The following is a 20,716-nucleotide window of genomic DNA, read 5'->3' as shown; positions in this document are numbered from 1 at the left end:
GGGCCTCCCAGCCCCTCCTGGACTAGGCACAGCTCCTGGGGTACGGGGATGGGGCGGGGCGTCGAGGCCCAGCTCCCTCAACCCGCACCCCGCCGTTGCCGCCTCCGCCCCGGGCGCTGCCTGGAGCCGGTCTGTGGGTGCGGGGGCAGGAACCGGGAGGGAGAGGCTGGGGAGAGGCCGTTACATTGCCCACCAGGGGCTCGCGACCCGGCACGCGACCCGGCACGGGCCCGCCCCGCCCCCTCCTGGGAGGCCCGTCTCCGGCTTCGCACCCCTCATTGGCCCGCTGCCCGGCCAATGGGCGGCGGCCTCCGAGGCCTGTTACCCACTAGAGACAAGGCCAAGAACCAGCCGTTAAGGCGACCTCGCTCTCTCTGCGTTTCTGAGCCTTTCCCGCTCAAAGTGAACGTGTTCGGGATTGGCCCAGTCCGTCAAGCACCCGCCTGATGATTGGCTAGTAGAGCAGCTGCGGGGCGGGGCGTGGAAGGAGGATTAGGCGCTCGGGCCTACCAGGTGGGAGAAGTGGTCAGGAAGATTTGAGAAGTCGCTCAGCAACCGGCGGATAATCCTAAATTTACCGGCTGTTACAGAGGAGCCTAGTGGGCTGCCGTCTATGGGGTCGCACAGAGTAGGACACGACTGAAGTGACTTAGCAGCAGCAGCACCTTGCTCCAACATTTCATTTTGCCCCTGGTCCTGGCCCTAACTCCCAGAATCCTTTGGAGCTGCCTCAGAGAGTGATAGACTTGGGCTCGCTTACGGAGCGTGAGGAACCCGTTAAGGAGTGGGGGTTGGGAAAGTCCCTTCCGAAAAGGAAGAGAGCTGCTCTCTGTCCTAGGCTCCACGCTTCAGTGGGGGTGAAGGCATATTGGTGCTTATGGAACCCCTGAACAAATTTCACTCTGACCTGTACCACATAGGCCATTCACATAGATGGTCCCATTCGAGGATGTGCTATCTCAAGATTTTGTCCCCAGAAAATGCTAAACAATTTTGTGTGCATTGAAATATTGAAGACGATCAAAGTAAGCAGTTACCACCTTTAAGGCATGTATATTTAAAATCTAAATTTGAGAAGCAATAAAGTGGGAGGTGTTTTTTTAACTCAAGCAGAAATGGAAATAGGATAGGGGGACATGTCTTTTTGGCCCATATTGCCCTGATGGTTATTTTGGATCCCAACTCAGCTTTGAGTTAAGAAAGCTTGTTAGCTGACCTGGCTGTACCAATTCATTATATTTATTTCCCTACCTCACCCTTAAAGTTGCTAACCTGGAGTTTACTCCATCCTTACATTCAGAGCATACTGTTTTGTCTCTCTCCCATAACACCCAGAATGATTTTGCAAAAGTATGAATCCTCTTATGTATCTTTTTTATTGTAATAAGATATACATAAGATTTGGCATTTTAAGCACCTTTGAATGCATAATTCAATGACATTATACTCAGTGTTATGCAACCATCACCACTATCCATATCTAGAAATATTTCATTATCCCAAACAGAAATTTTGTACCCAATAAAAGAAATAACTCCCATTTCCCCTTCCTTCCACTCTCTGGGAACCTCTATTCTGCTTTATGTTACTGTGAACTCACCTATTCTAGGTACTTCATATAAGTGGAATCATACAATATTGGTCCTTTCGTGACTCATTCATTAGCATAATGTCAAGATTCATGCTGTACATGTCAGAACTTCATTTTATGGCTGAATAATATTAATCAGTTGATGGACACTTGGCTTGTGTTCACCTTATCTTTGTAATGAAGAATGGTGTAATGAGCATTAGTGTACAAATGTCTATTTGATTTCCCTCTTCAATTCTTTTGGATATATGTTTAACTAAGAGTGGAATTGCTGTCATGGTAATTCTGTTCAACATTTTCCACTCCAAACTATCCTGCTGAAGCTGAACCATTTTGCATCCCTACAGCAATACACCAGGGTTCCAGTTTATTCACATCCTTGCCAACAGTTGTTTTTTTTCTTTTTTTTAAAAATAGCCTTTCAAGAAGTTGTGATATGGTATATCACTGTGGTTTTGATTTTCATTTCCCTTGTGACTAATGATGTTAAGCATCTTTTCCTGTGCTTATTGAACATTTGTGTATGTTCTTTGGAAAAATATTTATTTAAATCCTTTGCTCATTTTTTTGAGACTGTATTGTCTTGTTTAGTATTGACATGGTTTGTTTTGGAAATGAAGGTTACAGGAAAATGCAACACCCCATTGAACTCAAGTGAATACATTAGAAAAAGGATCATTTTGGTTATGGAGTAAAAACAAGTATTTAGTGTATAATTAGTTCTTTCTTTCATCTCTTGCATTTCTCTTTTGGAAGATCTCATTCTGAATGCATATGTTGAGAGGTAGACGGGATTGTTTTCACAACTGCCTAAAGATAGATACAAACCTCAGACTACAGTAAGAAGTTAGAAATACTCAAATAATTTTTTTATGTCTTCTCTGCTTTCACAGTTTGTTGTGATCCACACAGTCAAAGGCTTTGGTGTAGTCAATAAAGCAGATGTAGATGTTTTTCTGGAACATGGAAAATCCCAAATTTGAGGGATCTTGCCTGGGAAATCCAATGGACGGAGGAGCCTGGTGGGCTGCAGTCCATGGGGTCGCTAAGAGTCGGACACTACTGAGTGACTTCACTTTCACTTTTCACTTTCATGCATTAGAGAAGGAAATGGCAACCCAGTCCAGTATTCTTGCCTGGAGAATCCCAGGGATGGGGGAGCCCAGTGGGCTGCCGTCTCTGGGGTCGCACAGAATTGGACACGACTGAAGCCACTTAGCAGCAGCAGCAGCAGCCAGATATAGAATGAAGGATCTCTTGACACCATGGACTGGAAAACAGCTTCTTCTTTTCTTTTTTTAAAATTAAGATTCACAGTTTTAATTTAGACCACAGAGTTTGAGAACTTTAAAAAGATTCGTTGTTTCTGCCTTTCCCCTTTCAGTTAGATAGAGTTCCAGGTCATTCTCTTTTAATCTGGGCATTTAAAGATCCATTAAAGCTTTGTGTTGTGATATATTGCTGCAAGCAAGCTTCCTTCCAAAAGGTAAAAAATTAAAAGAATATTCCTGAAAGACGTGGTTTTCCAGTTGGATGATTATGTACTGTTGAGGTGGGAAATAGATTCGGAATATATAGAATCTTACTGAAAACACACAGCCTACCTCCTTGTTGCAATTTTTCAGCAGCTGAATTTCCTATATTATTTTATCTGTCTTGCTTTCTATTTGTGCAGTCTAAAATACCATGAGAGGACATAGTTACTGACAGGTCAACCTGAAAGCTGGATGTTTTGCAAACCATTGTATTAAATAATGAAGTTGAGGGTCCTTATCAAAATCTGTCAGAGCCTGGAAATATTCAATAGTTGTTTTATTGCAAAAGCTTTTAAATTCTGCTCAGGTTCTGAACTGATTCCTAAGTAGGTAGTGTTTTCCAACCTTTCCTTTCCTAGGGCACCTACAAAATTAAAACCTAGAAAAGCTACTTCCTTGACTCCTGCTTTGGAGGGCGGAGTAAGGGAGGTTCCCCACTTGTAAGGCTCTGCCTCTGTTTCAAGGATTTTACCTCTGATCTGGAGTCCCACTGCTAGTCTGGCTTGATGATTTCATTCTCTCTCTTCCTCTCTCTTTATAATAGACATTATTTTTTAAATTTTTATTTATTTATTGGCTGTGCTGGGTTTTCATTGCTGCACACAGGCTTTTCTCTAGGTGCGGCAAGTGGGGGGCATTCTCCAGTTGCAGTACTCAGGCTTCTCACGGCAGCTTCTCTTGTTGCTCTAGGGCCCTTGGATTCAGTAGCTGTGGTCCCTGGGCTTAGTTGCCCTGCCGCATGTGGGATCTCCTGGGACTGGAGATCAAACCTGTGCCCCCTGCACTGACAGGCAGATTCTTAACCACTGGACCACCAGGGAGGTCCTAGACATTATTTTTTAAAAAAACGGTTTGAGGTTCACAGCAAAATTGCATGTAAAGTATAGAGAGTTCCCAAATATTCCCTGCCCCTATACATGCCCAATGTTCTCCCTATCAGCATCCATACCAAAGTGGACCATTTGTTACAGTCAATGAGCCTACAATGGACACACCATTGTCAATCAAAGTCCACAGTTTACATGAGGGTTCATCCTTGGTGTTGTGCACTCAGCTTTCTTTATAATCCGACTCTCACATCCATACATGACCACTGGAAAAATCATAGCCTTGACTAGACGGACCTTTGTTGGCAAAGTAATGTTTCTGCTTTTTAATATGCTATCTAGGTTGGTCATAACTTTCCTTCCAAGGAGTAAGCATCTTTTAATTTCATGGCTGGAATCACCATCCGCAGTGATTTTGGAGCCAAAAAAAATAAAGTCTGACACTGTTTCCACTGTTTCCCCATATATTTCTCATGAAGTGATGGGACCGGATGCCATGATCTTCGTTTTCTGAATGTTGAGCTTTTAGTTAACTTTTTCACTCTCCCCTTTGATTTTCATCAAGAGGCTCTTTAGTTCTTCTTCACTTTCCGTCATAAGGGTGGTGTCATCTGCTTATCTGAGGTTATTGAAATTCTCCTGGCAATCTTGATTCCAGCTTGTGCTTCCTCCAGGCCAGCCTTTCTCATGATGTACTCTGCATATAAGTTAAATAAGCAGGGTGACAATATACAGCTTTGACGTACTCCTTTTCCTGTTTGGAACCAGTCTGTTGTTCCATGTCTAGTTCTAACTTTTGCTCCCTGACCTGCATACAGGTTTCTCAAGAGGCAGGTCAGGTGGTCTGGTATTCCCATCTCTTTCAGAATTTTCCACAGTTTATTGTGATCCACACAGTCAAAGGCTTTGGCATAGTCAATAAAGCAGAAATAGATGTTTTTCTGGAACTCTCTTGCTTTTCTGATGATCCAGTGGATGTTGGCAATTTGATCTCTGATTCCTCTGCCTTTTCTAAAACCAGTTTGAACATCTGGGAGTTCATGTTCACATATTGCTGAAGGCTGACTTGGAGAATTTTGAGCATTACTTTACTAGTGTGTGAGATGAACCCTAAAAAACCTGGCTTTTCTTATCTAACTCATCTTAGATATTGGGCACCAAGAGGGAAATCTAACTCTCCCCAGTCTTATCTATAACTCCAGTGTTATACAATGATTATAAGAATTTGGAATCTATTCTGAAGGAAAATAAGGAAAATAATCTATTTCTGTTGGAAAATAAGCTGGGGGATCAAGTGGTCTAGTTAATTTTGTTTATTTATTTATTATTTATCTGACTGTGTCTCATCTTAGGTGTGGGACTTGGGATCTTTTGTTGTGGTGCATGGATTCTTTAGTTGTGGCACTTGGACTTAGTTGCTCCACAACATGTGGGATGTTAGTTCCCTGACAAAGGACCAGATCACCAGGGAAGTTCCTAGTCTAGTGTTTTATTCCAGCTCTTGTCCAAGATGATCACCAAATGTCTGGCTTTTACCTTTTCTTGGTTTCATTTTTCTCATCTGTAAAATAAAGGGTCTAGTTAGATAGCCTTTAAACTTCCTTCCAACTCTTGAGTTATCCTGACTCCACATCACCCTCTTTAACCTAGAAACAATAATCTCTGTCCTTGTCATTCAAAGATTTAGTAATGTTAATGAACTGCCAGAAATAAAAACTTGTTGAATTCCCCAGGAGAGATTCATTTAATCAGAGTGAGTAGATAATGGAGTATTACACTTATTTTCCATATGGTAGTTAAATGGAAATAGTTATATACCATTTATGCATTAGCAAATATTTATGCAATTAGAATGCCCAACAATGGAATTACAATAACCATAAAATAAGGTTTTGGTTTGCCCTCTTATAATGCCTTCAGAATAGATTCCAAATTCTTATAATCATTGTATAACACTGGAGTTATAGATAAGATTGGGGCAAGTTAAGAATATATAATTAAAATTACTTCTTGAAAGCTTTGTTAACAATTTTTATTTTTCATAAAATTAGAATACAGAACAATTCAAGTGACTAGAACCATAGAATCACAGAATTTTAGATCTGTAAGGGCCCTTGAAGATCATTTCACTAAATCCTCAAATGTACAGGTTGTTCAGTCACTCAGTCATGTCCAACTCTTTGCCACCCCATGGACTGCAGCACACCAGGCTTCCCCATCCATCACCAACTCTTGGAGCTTGCACAAATTCATGTCCATTGAGTCGGTGATGCCATCCAACCATCTCATCCTCTGTCGTCCCCTTCTACTTCAAACTTTCCCAACATCAGGGTCTTTTCCAATAAGTTGGCTCTTCACATCAGGTGGCCAAAATACTGGAGCTTCAGCTTCAGCATCAGTCCTTCCAATGAATATTCAGGGTTGATTTCCCTTAGAATTGACTGGTTTGATCTCTTTGCAGTCCAGGGGACTCTCAAGAGTCTTCTCCAGTAGCAAATGTATGGGTGAGAAGTCCAAATCACAGAGCGAGTGGTACCAGAGCTGCCTCTAGAGCTCACGTTTATTTGAACTTCAGTCCCTTGGACTGCAAGAGAATCCAACCAGTCCATTCTGAAGGAGATCAGCCCTGGGTGTTCTTTGGAAGGAATGATGCTAAAGCTGAAACTCCAGTACTTTGGCCACCTCATGCAAAGAGTTGACTCATTGGAAAAGACTCTGATGCTGGGAGAGATTGGGGGAAGGAGGAGAAGGGCACGACCCAGGATGAGATGGCTGGATGGCGTCACCGACTCAATGGACGGGAGTTTGAGTGAACTCCAGGAGTTGGTGATGGACAGGGAGGCCTGGCGTGCTGCAATTCATGGGGTCGCAAAGAGTTGGACATGACTGAGTGACTGAACTGAACTGAACTGGTGGTATAGTGGTTAAGACACCATGCTTCTGCAGCAGGGACATGCATTTGATCCTTGGTCAGGGTAAAATCCCACATGTGTGGTGGGTGTGGGGTGGAGGGGGACAAAAAAACCCCCAAAAGACAAAACTCACATTTCCCACAAAGATTGCCTCCTGGAGAAAGGGATGTTTACAAGATCATACTTACTTTGTTTTTAATTCTCAGTCTGTAGTTAAGCCTCTTAATAATCTCATAATTATCTAGTCATGTAATCATCAATCATCGATTCTTGAGATAATTTCCTACTATGCAGCGTAGTTTTCCTCTAAAGGAAATCAGTCCTGAATATTTATTGGAAGGACTGATGTTGAAGCTGAAACTCCAATACTTTGGTCACCTGATGCAAAGATCTGACTCATTTGAAAAGACCCTGATGCTGGGAAAGATTGAAGGCGGGAGGAGAAGCAGATGACAGAGGAAGAGGTGGTTGGACGGCATCACTAACTCAATGGACATGAGTTTGAGTAAACTCCAGGAGTTGGTGATGGACAGGGAGGCCTGGCGTGCTGCAATCCCTGGGGTCCCAGAAAACTACTAAACTGAGCTGATGAAGCAGAGTGCTGCTATCTTTCTGGAAGTGATCAGTAAAATGTGGGTCAGATGGGACTACATTAGTACAGTTTTTTGTTGTTGTTATTTTTATTTTTTGAAATGTATTTATTTATTTGTGCCTCAAGGATTGCAAGATCTCAGTTCCCTGACCAGACAGAAGTTGAATCTGGGCCATGGGAGGGAAAGCCTGGAACCTTAATCACTAGACCACCAGGGAATTCACAGTACTTTTTTTCTTGTTTTAAGATATAAAATTTAAGTTTTTGAAACCAAAATTTTAAAACATACATAGTACCAAATATTTCGTTTGCATACAATTTCATCTTTTATCTAGATGTTTTAGCATCATGTAGATCCCTTTCCATTATGGTTTATCCCAGGATATTGAATATAGTTCCCCATGCTATATAGAAGGACTTTATTGTTTGTTCATTCTATATGCAAAAGTTTGCATCTGTTAACCTCAAATTCCCAGTCCATCCCTACCATTCTCCCACAACCAAAAGTCTGTTTCTGTATCATAGATAAGTTCATTTGTGTCATATTTTGTTTATTTATTTTCTTTATTATTTATTTATTTATTAGCCACACTGATAGCGTGCAGGATCTAAATTTCCTGCCCAGGGATGGAACCTGTGCCCTCTGCAGTGGAAGCATGGAGTCTTAACCACTGGACCGCCAGGAAAGTCCCTGGGTAATATTTTAGATTTCACATATAAATGATATCGTATGGTATTTGTTTTTCTTTTTCTGACTTACTTTCCTTAGTGTGATAATCTCTAGGTCCATCCGTGTTGCTGCAAATGGCATTATTTTGTTCTCTTTTATGGCTGAGAAATATTCCATTGTACGTATGCACTACATCCTCTTTATCCATTCATCTGTTGATGGACATTTGGGTTGTTTCCACAACTTGGCTATTGTGAGCAGTGCTGCTATGAACATAGGGGTACATTTTTTCCCCCTGGATATATGCTCAGGAGTGGGATTGCGGGATCATATGGTAGTTCTTTTTTTAGTTTTCTGAGAAACCGCCGTACTGTTTTCCATAGTGGCTGCACCAACTTACATTCCCACAAACAGGTAAAAGAGTTCCGTTTTCTCTACAGGTGGGATGTATTTGATTGCTGTTATTTTTGCTCCCTGTTATCCAGATCAAGAATTTCGCCACCCTATTATCACAGTAAACACTACCTCAGCTGAGAACAAGGCTTCCCAGAGCTTTGGACAGGGAATTTTGAGATCAGAAAAGACATTATTCTCCTCTTATTCCAAGACTCAGAGAGGTGATTTGCTTTGTCCGTGACCACTTAGCTGTTAACAACAGTCCCAGGACCAGAACTTTGACCTCCAACCTCCCAACACTTTCCATGACAATGAAATCAACATGATTTGCTAGTGACTGTATCCTTCTTGTTCTTAGAACAATCTTCTCAGCAAAAGTCTCCTTGATTTCAAACGATGGATATTCTTTAGTGTTCATTTGGCTGAGAGGACTAGAACTTTCCCTTAACGTCACTGCTCTTCAACCACAATGTGTCCTCGTAATGCCAGCCAGCTGTTTTTCAAATATATTCAAAGTGTTAGTAGATGAGAGAATGTGGCCATAGCAATGCAAGTCTGTCTACACTTTTAGAAAACAAGTGGGCTTTGGCATCTGAGGGCCCGGGTGCAGACATGGCCAAGTCCAAGAACCACACCATGCACAACCAGTCCCGAAAATGGCATAGAAACGGCATCAAGAAACCCCGATCACAACGATACGAATCTCTTAAGAGGGTAGACCCCAAGTTCCTGAGGAACATGCGCTTTGCCAAGAAGCACAACAAGAAGGGCCTGAAGAAGATGCAGGCCAACAACGCGAAGGCCATGAGTGCACGTGCTGAGGCTGTCAAGGCCCTCGTGAAGCCCAAGGAGGTCAAGCCCAAGATGCCAACAGGCGGCAGCCACAAGCTCAGCCGACTTGCCTACATCGCCCACCCCAAGCTCGGGAAGCGCACCCATGCTCGCATCGCCAAGGGCCTCAGGCTCTGCCGGCCAAAGTCCCAGGCCAAGGCTCCAGCCAAGGCCAAGCCACCTGCGGCTGCGGCTCCAGCTGCCAAGGGTGCCCAGGCCCCCACCAAAGCTCCGGAGTAGGGACCTTCATCTGCCAGTGTGAGGACAGAAGGACTGGTGTGACCCCCTGGGCTGCTGTCTGCGTGGGGCTGGTGTCCTCCTGTGCTATTTGCACAAATAAATCTGAGACAGAAAAAAAAGAAAACAAGTGTCTATTGCATTAAACACTATCATCATATACAAAAGGCTAACCATTATGCAATTTTACCTCTTCTGGTCTAAGGATGAAAAACTAGGAAATATCCTGATGGACATTGCTCACCTAATAGTTGAGATAATTATGACTTTGATCCCACTACAGATTTCACTTCAGTTTTGCTGATTTCTAGTTGGAAATAAAACCCCATACTTCTTAGCTTCTGCATCTTAAAGACAGACAAGCCTGGCTTCCTGCAACCTTTCAAGTAAGAGGGAGAGTACATTGCCATTCTCATAGTAGTCAGGGTAACTATATGACCAGAAACTTAACTAACTCATAATAACTGTGCTGTGAAATAAATGTTTTAGCAGCCCTTTCTGCAATTTCTCCACTCCTGAAAAAAGATGGCATAGCTTTGAGGCTGCATGAAACTGGGTGTGGAATAAGGATGGAGAGTAAAGACTTCATATGTGGAGACAATGTGGTTAAGAATGAAATCTTCCACGGGTTGTTTTTTTTTCCTTAAAGATTTGCTGGAGGGACTTCCAAATCACTGGTGGTCCAGTGATTATGACTCTTCGCTCCCAGTGCAGGGGGCCTGAATTCGATCCATGATCGGGGAACTAGATCCCACTTGCCACAACTGCAACTAAGACCTGGTACAGCCAAATAAACAAATAAAAACAAATTTTTTTTAAAAAGGTTTGGACTTCCCTGGTGGTACCGTGGATAAGAGTCTGCCTACTAAAACGGAGGACATGGGTTTGGTCCCTGATCCAAGAGGATTCCACATGCTGCAGGCAACTAAAGTCCATGGGCCACAACTGCTGAGCCTGTGCTCTAGGGCCTGTGAGCCACAATTAGTGAACCCCTGGGAGGCAACTGCTGAGCCCAGACTCCCTGGAGCCTATGCTCCCCACCAGGAGGCGCTACCACAGTGAGAAACTGCACTGCAGCGAAGAGGAGCCCCCAACTAGCCCCAGCTGGAGAGGGCCCACGAACAGCAACCTAAGATAAGTAAGGGAAAGTGTGAGTGTAAAATCACTTCAGTTGTATCTGACTGTTTTCCACCCTCTGGACTATAGCCCATCAGGCTTCTCTGTCCATGGGATTCTCCAGGCAAGAATATTGGAGTGGATTGCCATGACCTCCTCCAGGGAATCTTCCCAACACAGGGATCGAACCCATGTCTCATGCATCTCCTGCTTTGGCAGACAGATTCTTTACCACTAGCACCGCCTAGGAAGCCCCAGATAAATGAATAAATTATTAAAAAAAAGATTTGCTGAAGATCATACTTTTTAATGGGGTACAGATCAATGATGGGGATTTTACATCAATGCTCACAAGAGCCAGTTGCAATTGCTAACATAAATATGACTCTGAGACAATAATTTTTCCTGCAAACTATATTTTTGGGGAGCTTTTTTGCCCACTAAATTAATGTGCATACAATATAAAAACAGCTGATTGATTTAGCAAACCTAGTTATAGTTACTAGAAGAAAACAGAAGTAATTATCTCTTGAACTAAAACTCAAAGTCAATTATTTGGTATTATGTAGAGTAAATCAAGACTCTGGTATTAAAGATTTCCACCTTAAAATTTTTTTCCATCTTAAAAAAAAAAATCAAGACTCTGGTAAAAAAAATTTCTACCTTAGGGACTTCCTTAGTGGTCGAGTGGTTAAGAATCTGTCTTGCAATGCAGGGAACACAAGTTCAATCCCTGGTCAGAGAACTAAGATCCCACTTGCCTCAGAGCAGCTAAGCCTGTGTGCCGCAACTAGAGCTGACGTGCTGCAAGATGCAAGGAAGACCCTGCATGCCACAACTAAGACTCGACACAGCCAAATAAATATTAAATTTTCAAAAAGTGTTAAATTAAAAAAAAAATTGTACCTTAAAAAAATTCTCTTTCCCTCTCTCCATTGTTCCTGAAGATTTCCCACTTTTTAATGGATCATCTTGATATTTTACTTACTAACTTTATTTTTGTGAGTGGAGTAAATTCCACCAATTTTGGAGCAGTTTTGGCGTACAGATAAAATCCTCAAATAAACAGTACTTGGGTGGGACTTGCCCACGTATGATGTGGTTTTGTCTGGTCATCTGTTCTGATTTAGGAGAAAGGAGGGCTCCCAGTGATTAGTCCCGGTGGGAAGCTATTTTCTGTACTAGTGAGCACTGCTCAATGATCTTCAAAGGGAATTAAGGGGATTGTGGTGGTGTGGTTTGCAGGTCACCCCCACTGGATATTAAGATCAAACTGCGCCTGGAGAGTTCAACTGCTTTTGTTTACCCAGTACGCCCAGCCTCACATACCCCCCATCTTGATTATTTTTGTTTGTTGAGCTTTCTTTTTGGCTCTAGGGAAATATCAAACACTGGGCAGGGAGAAGGGAGTTGTATGGATCATGACCTTGATGTATTGTTTGACCAGTGCACTACTAGAAAACATTTTCAGGAATTGCCCATGCTGGGAGAAGTTACTAAAAAAACTGAAGCTTCCCGCCCCCCCCACACCCCTCTGGAGCCATGCTGGTTCTGCAGCTCTGTGGCAAGCCGCGGAGTCGGGGTTCTGTTCCACAGGATGGGCTTTGTTAAAGTTGTCAGGAACAAGGCCTACTTCAAGAGATACCAAGTGAAATTCAGAAGAAGGCGAGAGGGCAAAACTGACTACTATGCTTGGAAACGATTGGTAATCCAAGATAAAAATAAGTACAACACACCTAAATACAGAATGATTGTTCGTGTAACGAACAGAGATATCATTTGTCAGATTGCTTATGCCCATATAGAAGGAGATATGATAGTCTGTGCAGCTTATGCTCATGAACTCCCAAAATACGGTGTGAAGGTTGGCCTGACATATTATGCTGCAGCATATTGTTCTGGCCTGCTGCTCGCCCGCAGGCTTCTTAATAGGTTTGATATGGACAAAATTTATGAAGGCCAAGCTGAGGTGACTGGAGATGGATACAATGTGGAAAGCACTGATGGTCAACCTGATGCCTTCACCTGTTACTTGGATGCAAGACTTGCCAGAACTACTACCGGGAATAAAGTTTGGGGGGCCCTAAAGGGAGCTGTCAGTGGAGGCTTGTCTATCCCTCACAGTACCAAACGATTCCCTGGTTATGATTCAGAAAGCAAAGAATTCAGTGCTGAGGTACACCGCAAGTACATCATGGGGCAAAACGTTGCAGATTACATGTGTTACCTGATTGAAGAAGATGAAGATGCTTACAAGAAACAATTCTCCCAGTACATAAAGAACAACGTAACTCCAGACATGATGGAGGAGATGTATAAGAAAGCTCATGCTGCAATACGAGAGAATCCAGTGTATGAGAAGAAGCCTAAGAAAGAAGTTAAAAAGAAGAGGTGGAACCATCCCAAAATGTCACTTGCCCAGAAGAAAGATCGGGCAGCTCAGAAGAAGGCAAGCTTTCTTAGAGCCAGGAACGAGCTGCTGAGAGTTAAACCAAACCACAATTTTCTATCAAGATTTTTCAGATAAGACGATAATAAACTTATTGATCAAGCAAAAGAAAAACTGAAGAAATATATACATTTTACCTTAATTTTCACTTCTTTCTTAAAAATGTTTATTTTTGCTTTACAAAGATAACACTGCTTGGTGTAAAGAAGTTAGACAAATAGGTTAAAGAAAAAGAAAAAGGAAAAATATCCCTAGAAATTCCATCATACTATCAAAACCGTCAATCTCTCTTTTCTATGCATATGTGTACACATATACACACATACATACACAAGCATGTATGCTAATTTTCTTCCCCAGATCACAAAAATAGAAACACTGGGACATATTTGAAAGTGGTAGTGGTACTATCTCCATGAAATGGTGCTTAAAGATTATTTTTATTTTTAGTTCCTGTTCTGACAATTGTGAAATTACAATTCACAATTTATGTAGGCGAGTTCATATGCTATCACATTCATGTACATCTTTGTGTACGTGTGTTTCATTAGATTCAGAATTTATAAAAATTTTATCCTCCCTTTGGGGAATTTGGTTATTACATTGTTTCTTCGAAAAATATAAGAGATCGGGACACACTATGATCTAAATGACAACCCACTTCAGTATTCTTGTCTGGAAAATCTGACGGACAGAGGAGCCTGGTGGGCTATAATCCGTGGGATCAAAAAGAGTCAGACACGTGGCTCAGTTAGTGACTGAGCATGCATCCCATTTTCACCAGACAATATTTTATGGATATCTTTCTATCTGTAGACTTAGAAGGATATCTATCTATCTTCCTATGTCTCTATCTAGCTACCTGTAGAGATCTATAGTCCTTTGAAGCATTCCCTTACACAAATGTTCTATAATTTATAATTAACCCTCAAATTTGTTTGATTATAAAAGTAAAACATTTTGAGACGCTACAGAAATATACAAGGTAAGTTTCTTCCACTAGTCCTCCTCACTCCCTTCTAGGAGTATCCACTGTTGATAGTTTGGTATGTATCCTTCTAGACTTTTTTACTTTTGATACAAAAAAAAGCAAGCAATATGCAGTTTTTAATTTATTTTTACAAAAATAAGGCCATTATAAGGTGTAAGATGATTCTGCAGCTTACTTTTTCCAGCCAATATCATGGTACAACTTATATCAGGGTACATACTCTTTTTAAATGACTTTGTAGTATTCCAGTAGTATGGGTCAGCCTTCTGTTGATTTAGCATTTAGGTTTTCCCTCCAATTTTCACATTTTATTTTTGTTCACTTGACTTATTAACTCAATGATAAAGTCATAATAGTGGAATTTCTGGGTTGAAGAGCAAGTTCATTTAATATACTGATAAACAAGCCAAAATGCCCTTCAGGAAAGTACTATACACTATTTCACTTCTTTAAAAAAATGCAGAGAGGATCTATTGTCTGGGAATAATTTTTTTCTTCATCAATTTGGCCAGCAATAAATATACTTTCCTTGTTGATTTTATTTCTATTTCTGTGATTACTGATAAGGTTAAACATATTCTCATATGTCGTGACCATTCAGTTTTTCTTACACTCATTTCAATAGAAATGATTGGCTTTCTCTTATTGACTTGTAAAAGTTCTTTCTATATTAGAGAAATTAGTTACCTATCATATGAGCTGCAAATATTCTTCCAATTTGTCATTTGTCTTTCAAACTTGTTTATAGTGATTTTTGCCATATAGAACATACAGAAATTGCCTTCATTTCTGTGTTTTTTTGTGTTTGGTCAAACTGATCAATCTTTTTGTTGTTGTTGTTCCAGGGCTTCATGTCAAGCCTATAAAAAGAGACCCCTCACCCCAGGATTATACAAACTGCTACCATATTTTCCTTCCAGAACTCTCACACTTCCATTCTTCTGCATTTAACCTTTTAATCCATCTGGAATTCATTTTTGTATAAACTGTGAGGTATGAGTCTAGCTTTAATTTTTTTTCCCAAAAAGTTAGCACTTGTCCCAACAACATTTATTGAACAGTTGAATAATCCATATTTTCTGCCCTGATTTTTATTGTCTTATTTAGCAAATACTAATTTCCCAAAAAGGCTTCACTGGTGGCTTAATTAGTAAAGAATCTGCCTGCAAAATAGGAGACCCAGTTTTGATCCCTGGGTTGGGAAGATCCCCTGGAGAAGGAAATGGCAATCCACTCCAGTATTATTGAGTGGAGAATTGCATGGACAGGGGAGCCATTTGAATCTACTTTGGACTCCGTTATGTTCCCTTGTTTTATCTACTGTTTAATTCCTATGCCAATAACACACTGTTTTAATTTCTGTAGCTTAAAAATATTTTCTAGGGGATTTCCAGGCAGTCCAGTGGTTAGGTCTCCAGGCGTCCACTTCCAGGAGCATAGGTTCAATCCTTGGTAGGGGGAATAAGATGTCACAAGCTGTGTGGTGTGGCAAAAAAAAAAAAAAAAAAAAAATCTAGGGTTTTGGTAGGGTTACTCCTTTAAAAATACTAGTTTTTATTTCTGCAAGTTTTAAAAAATTTATTTTGTGTTGGAGTATAGTTGATTAACAATGTTGTGTTAGTTTTAGATGTATAGCAGAGTGATTCAGCTATCTATATATATGTATATATATACACACACATGTATCTATTCTTCTTCAAATTCTTTTCTCATTTAGGTTATAACTCCATAAGTTTTTAATTGAATTGAAATTCATATGACATAAAATTAACCAATTTAAAGTAAAAAATTCAGTGGCTTTTAGTAGATTCCCATTGTTGAGTAAACAACACTTCTAAATAGTTCCCAAACATTTTAATCACACTGAAAGAAAACCCCATCCTACTAAGCAGTTTTCCCTCCTTCCCCCATCCATAAATTTTTAACACAAAAAAATGATCTTTTATTATACAACCTCAGATTTCCTGTCTACTGTGTATTAAGGAAGCTTAAAATTTAAGACCAAGTTCAGGATCACAGAGAAGACTTCCCTGATTAAGGCCTTACTCCAGCATGCCTCTGCATACCCCCAGCTTGCTTCTTCATTCCCAGCCTCCCAAACTCAACTTGGATTCTGTTGATCTATTAAACTGCTTTGTGATTTTCCTAAAGCATCTGTGACATTTTTCTCAAGCAACTCCTCAATAATCTTGTAAACCCACTTTTTTTCCTCTTCTCCAGTCCACCCTCGGAGCATCCAGCCCTGGATTTACAGTCACATTCTCATTAAATTCTTGTTGATTGATTGTTATAAAATTTTCCGTATTAGACTCAGCAGGGTCCCTGGAGGCTGTCCAGAGCATAATTTAAATGAGAATTAAGAGGGAATTAAACATACAGTCTTTTACTTTCAGATAATATGAAACCATTAGCTGCCATATATAAGTGCCTATTTACTCTCCTGTCATACACGTTGTTGGAGAAGGCAATGGCACCCCACTCCAGTACTCTTGCCTGGGAAATCCCATGGGCGGAGGAGCCTGGTAGGCTGCAGTCCATGGGGTCGCGAAGAGTCGGACACGACTGAGCGACTTCACTTTCACTTTTCACTTTCATGCATTGGAGAAGGAAATGGCAACCCACTCCAGTGTTCTTGCCTGGAGAATCCCAGGGACGGGGGAGCCTGGTGGGCTGCCATCTATGGGATCGCACAGAGTCGGACACGACTGAAGTGACTTAGCAGCAGCAGCATACACATTGTCTCGTTTAATCCTTACAACAATATGCAGTGGGGCTTTACTGATGATACATATCCACAGAGGTAAATAACTTCCCTAAAGTCCCTGGGCTGAATGTCAGATTCAAGCTTGGATGTCGGGTTCCCCTGACTATCTAGCACTTTCTAGCATGCTGTGTTGTCCCCACAGATCAACCCTCCTTCAGGGGAATGGCTACCCATCCTAGTTCACTTCCACTGTTACAGTCAAGGTTGCTTAGAGGAAACATCTAAGCACGCCTCCTGAGGTATATGATTAGGACAGCCAAGGAGTACCAAAGAAACGCCCCTTTCCTCATACAGGACTTTACTTCATGCCCTGGCTAAGCTATCAGGGATCAGTGGTGTCACCCTTGCTTCATAATATTCTGTGTCCCAAATGGAGTCCCATGTTGGCTGACCCGGCTGTTTTTTGTTTGCTTGCTTTGTTTTCTATTTATTTGGCTGTGCTGTGTCTTGGTTGTGGCATGGGGGACCTTGGTTATGGCATGTGGGATCTACTTCCCTCACCAGGGTTGGAAGTCAGGCCCCTGCATTGGGACCACAGAGTCTTAGCCACTGCACCACCAGAAAGTCCCTGGCTCAGCTGTTTTAACTGTCTCCTTGGCTAGAGCTGGAGCTGCTATCTGCAGCTGAAGCCTCAACTGCAAGCCTGGGAGACATCATTAGCCTAAGGGGATGTTTGGAGTACCATCTCTTCTCAATCTGCTCACCCAGCATCCTCTAGGAAAGGTGTGAAGCTCAGGGATGTCAGAGAGCACTATTTGGAGACATTAAGTGTAAACAAATCAGAAACATGAGGACTGGCTTCCCTCAGAAGAAATTCACATTTTAAAGTGGAAAGAAAAATAAATGGGACAACAATCAGCTGGGCTTGGAGTATCGCAAGGCAGGGTTATAGTACATCAGCAAATCCTAATCACACAGCCCCGGCCCCCCACCCCTACAGGTGCAGAAAGGCAGCCCACCTCTGGGCTGGTATGGTCCTGGGTCTGTGTTCTCAAGAGACAGAGGCCCCAGAGGTGAAAGCAGGAGGCGTGAGTTCATGGTGCAGCAACACCACTTAGCACCCCATGTGACCTTTGTAACCTACAATACACCTGATCCTAGTACATTTCATCTGTTAAACAAAGAGGAGGTTTATGATGATAGGATCTTTCTTACCTGATGAAGTTTTTTATGACATTATGGTTACAGTTTAGTTCAGTTTAGTTGCTCAGTTGTGTCAGAGCTCAGTCGGTGTCAGCTGCTCAGAGCTTAGTGACTCAGCTGTGCCACCCCATGGACTGCAGCACGCCAGGCTTCCCTGTCCATCACCAAATCCTGGAGCTTGCTCAAACTCATGTCCATTGCATCGGTGATCCCATCCAACCATCTCATCCTCTGTCATCCCCTTCTCCTCCTGCTGTCGGTCTTTCCCAGGATCAGGGTCGACTCCAGTGAGTCAGTTGCTCGAATCAGGTGGCCAAAGTATCACAACTTCAGCTTCAGCATCAGTCCTTCCAACTGATTTCCTTTAGGATTGACTGGTTTGATCTTCTTGCAGTCCCAGGGACTCTCAAGAAACTTATCCAACACTACAGTTCAAAAACATCAGTTCTTCAGTGCTCAGCTTTCTTTATAGTCCAACTCTCACATCCATACTTGGCTACTGGAAAAACCATAGCTTTGACTAGATGGATCTTTGTCAGCAAAGGTTACAATTTGCTGTAAATTATTAAGTCATTATTATTTAGCTGCATGATAAAGACTTTGGAGAGATAATGAGTAATGATAATGACCAAATTTGGTCAAATGCACTGACAATTTGAGGCTTCTCTGATGGTCCATTGGTTAAGACGCCAATCACGCTTCCATTGCAGAGAGCAGGGATTCAATCCCTAGTTATGGAAGCAACATGGCCAAAAAATAAGAAAAAAATGTGCTGACAATTTGTAAAATGGCTATAAGATTTTTCCTTCATGGAGAATTTAGATAAACACTAATTTCAATAACTATTTTTATTAGATGACCCTTCATCATACTGGCCTCCTAGGTGACATACTCCGTCCATAATAACAGGAACCCAGTCCTGGGGGCTATGTATGAGTGTATTTGGTGGATGGGAGTATGTGTGTAGTATTGGGGGTAGTAATGAGCTAAAAGACCTTAATACTGGAAGGAAGATAAAAATTTTCCAATTTTCTTATTTTCCAGGTCAGAAAAATGAAGCCCAGAGGGACAAAGTAATTTGCCTGAGGTCATACAGCAAATGGCTGAAGTAGGGTTCAGACTCAGCTTTTCATTCTTTTGACATACTTGTTATTGTTCAGTTGCTAATTTGCATCTGACTCTTCTTCAACCCCATGGACTATATAGCCTGCCAGACTCCTCTGACCCTAGGATTTCCCAGGCAAGAATACTGGGGTGGGTTGTCATTTCCTTCTTCAGGGAATCTTCCCACCCCAGGGATCAAACCTTTATCTCCTGCATTGGCAGGCGGATTCTTTACCACTGAGCCAGGAGGGAAGCCCCACACACTTGTTGGCAGTTTCCCAAACTGCAAGATACAACCCATTAGTGAGTTGTAGAATCAGAGGTGTATTCAGCGCTGAAAAAGAATAGGTTCTACACACGTCCTCCTACCTGCTTCTTCCTCTCTTCCTTGCCATCCTATGTGTGGTTGAATTTGCTCCTCACCATGTCTTCTCACAAGACCTTCAGGATCAAGTGATTCCTGGCCAAGAAATAAAAGCAGAGTCATCGCTTTCCCCAATGAATTGGAATCAAAACTGGTAACAGAATCAGGTACAACTCCAAGGGAAGACACTGGAGAAGAACCAAGCTATGTCTCTAAGGAGCCTTGCACATGAGGTGGCACACATATTTATGCTGTGTCAGCGTCACTTGGGGCTTCCCAGGTGGCGCTAGTGGTAAAGAATCTGCCTGCCTATGCAGGAGAGGTAAGAGATGTGGGTTTGATCCCCGGGTTGGGAAGATCCCCTGGAGGAGGACATGGGAACCCACTCTAGTATTCTTGCCTGGGAAATCCCATGGACAGAGGAGTCTGGTGGGCTACAGTCCATAGGGCTGCAAAGAGTTGGACACGACTGAGTGTCTGAGCACACACACAAGGTCACTTAGATCTTACCATATTACTCTGAGAACATCACTACTTTCTGAACAGCTGGACATCTTTTATTGGGAAAATGATTTTTCTCTTTGTGTTAGTATTTCTGCACTAGCACTTCAGCTCAGTAATAAATATGTGAGATCTTTTGTTGGGAAAAAAATAGAAGAGAATCAAATAGGAAAGATCAGAGTGCATAACCAATAGGAAGAGTAAGTACATATTGCCTTGAAAAACTTTTGATGCACTTATATATTTTTACTGTCTGAGCCACCAGGGAAGCCCAATGCACTTATTTATTTTTATAAATATATGTTACCTGGGACATACATAAGATATATTTCTTGCTGTGGGTTACAGCTTTTGTTTATCCATTTAATTTATTTTTTGCCTTGCCATGCAGCATGTGGTATCTTAGTTCTCCAACCAGGGACTGAACCCACCCCCTGCAATGGAAGCATGGAGACTTAACCACTGGACTGTCAGGGAAGTCCAGGTTATGGTTTTCAAAAGTCTAAAAAACTGATACTCTAAAGGGACATGGTTCTGCCCTCAGGTTCTTATAGTCTAGTAATTCAAAGAAAGAATAAATGCATATGAACTAATTCCTATCTACATTTCACACGCACACATACACGTTTTACTTGCTGTTTAACTATGTGCTAATGATGACGTCTACATCCCTCTAACAAACTTTTTGCTTAC

At 41.7% G+C, this 20,716-nt stretch overlaps 3 pseudogenes across 2 annotated transcripts; all 3 read left to right on the top strand.

The window, feature by feature from the left end:
- On the top strand, nucleotides 9,107–9,705 carry LOC102185035 (annotated as a pseudogene). Its single transcript, XR_001296924.2, has one exon. The product of XR_001296924.2 is annotated as a 60S ribosomal protein L29 pseudogene (transcript).
- Nucleotides 12,250–13,232, top strand: LOC102184757 (annotated as a pseudogene). The gene has a single exon (XR_001296849.2). The product of XR_001296849.2 is annotated as a 60S ribosomal protein L5 pseudogene (transcript).
- On the top strand, nucleotides 19,583–19,738 carry LOC102188707 (annotated as a pseudogene).

The sequence above is a fragment of the Capra hircus genome, chromosome 19 (assembly GCF_001704415.2).
Source record: "Capra hircus breed San Clemente chromosome 19, ASM170441v1, whole genome shotgun sequence".
Classification (NCBI taxonomy): domain Eukaryota; kingdom Metazoa; phylum Chordata; class Mammalia; order Artiodactyla; family Bovidae; genus Capra; species Capra hircus.
This window is presented reverse-complemented; position numbering and strand designations above follow the sequence as displayed.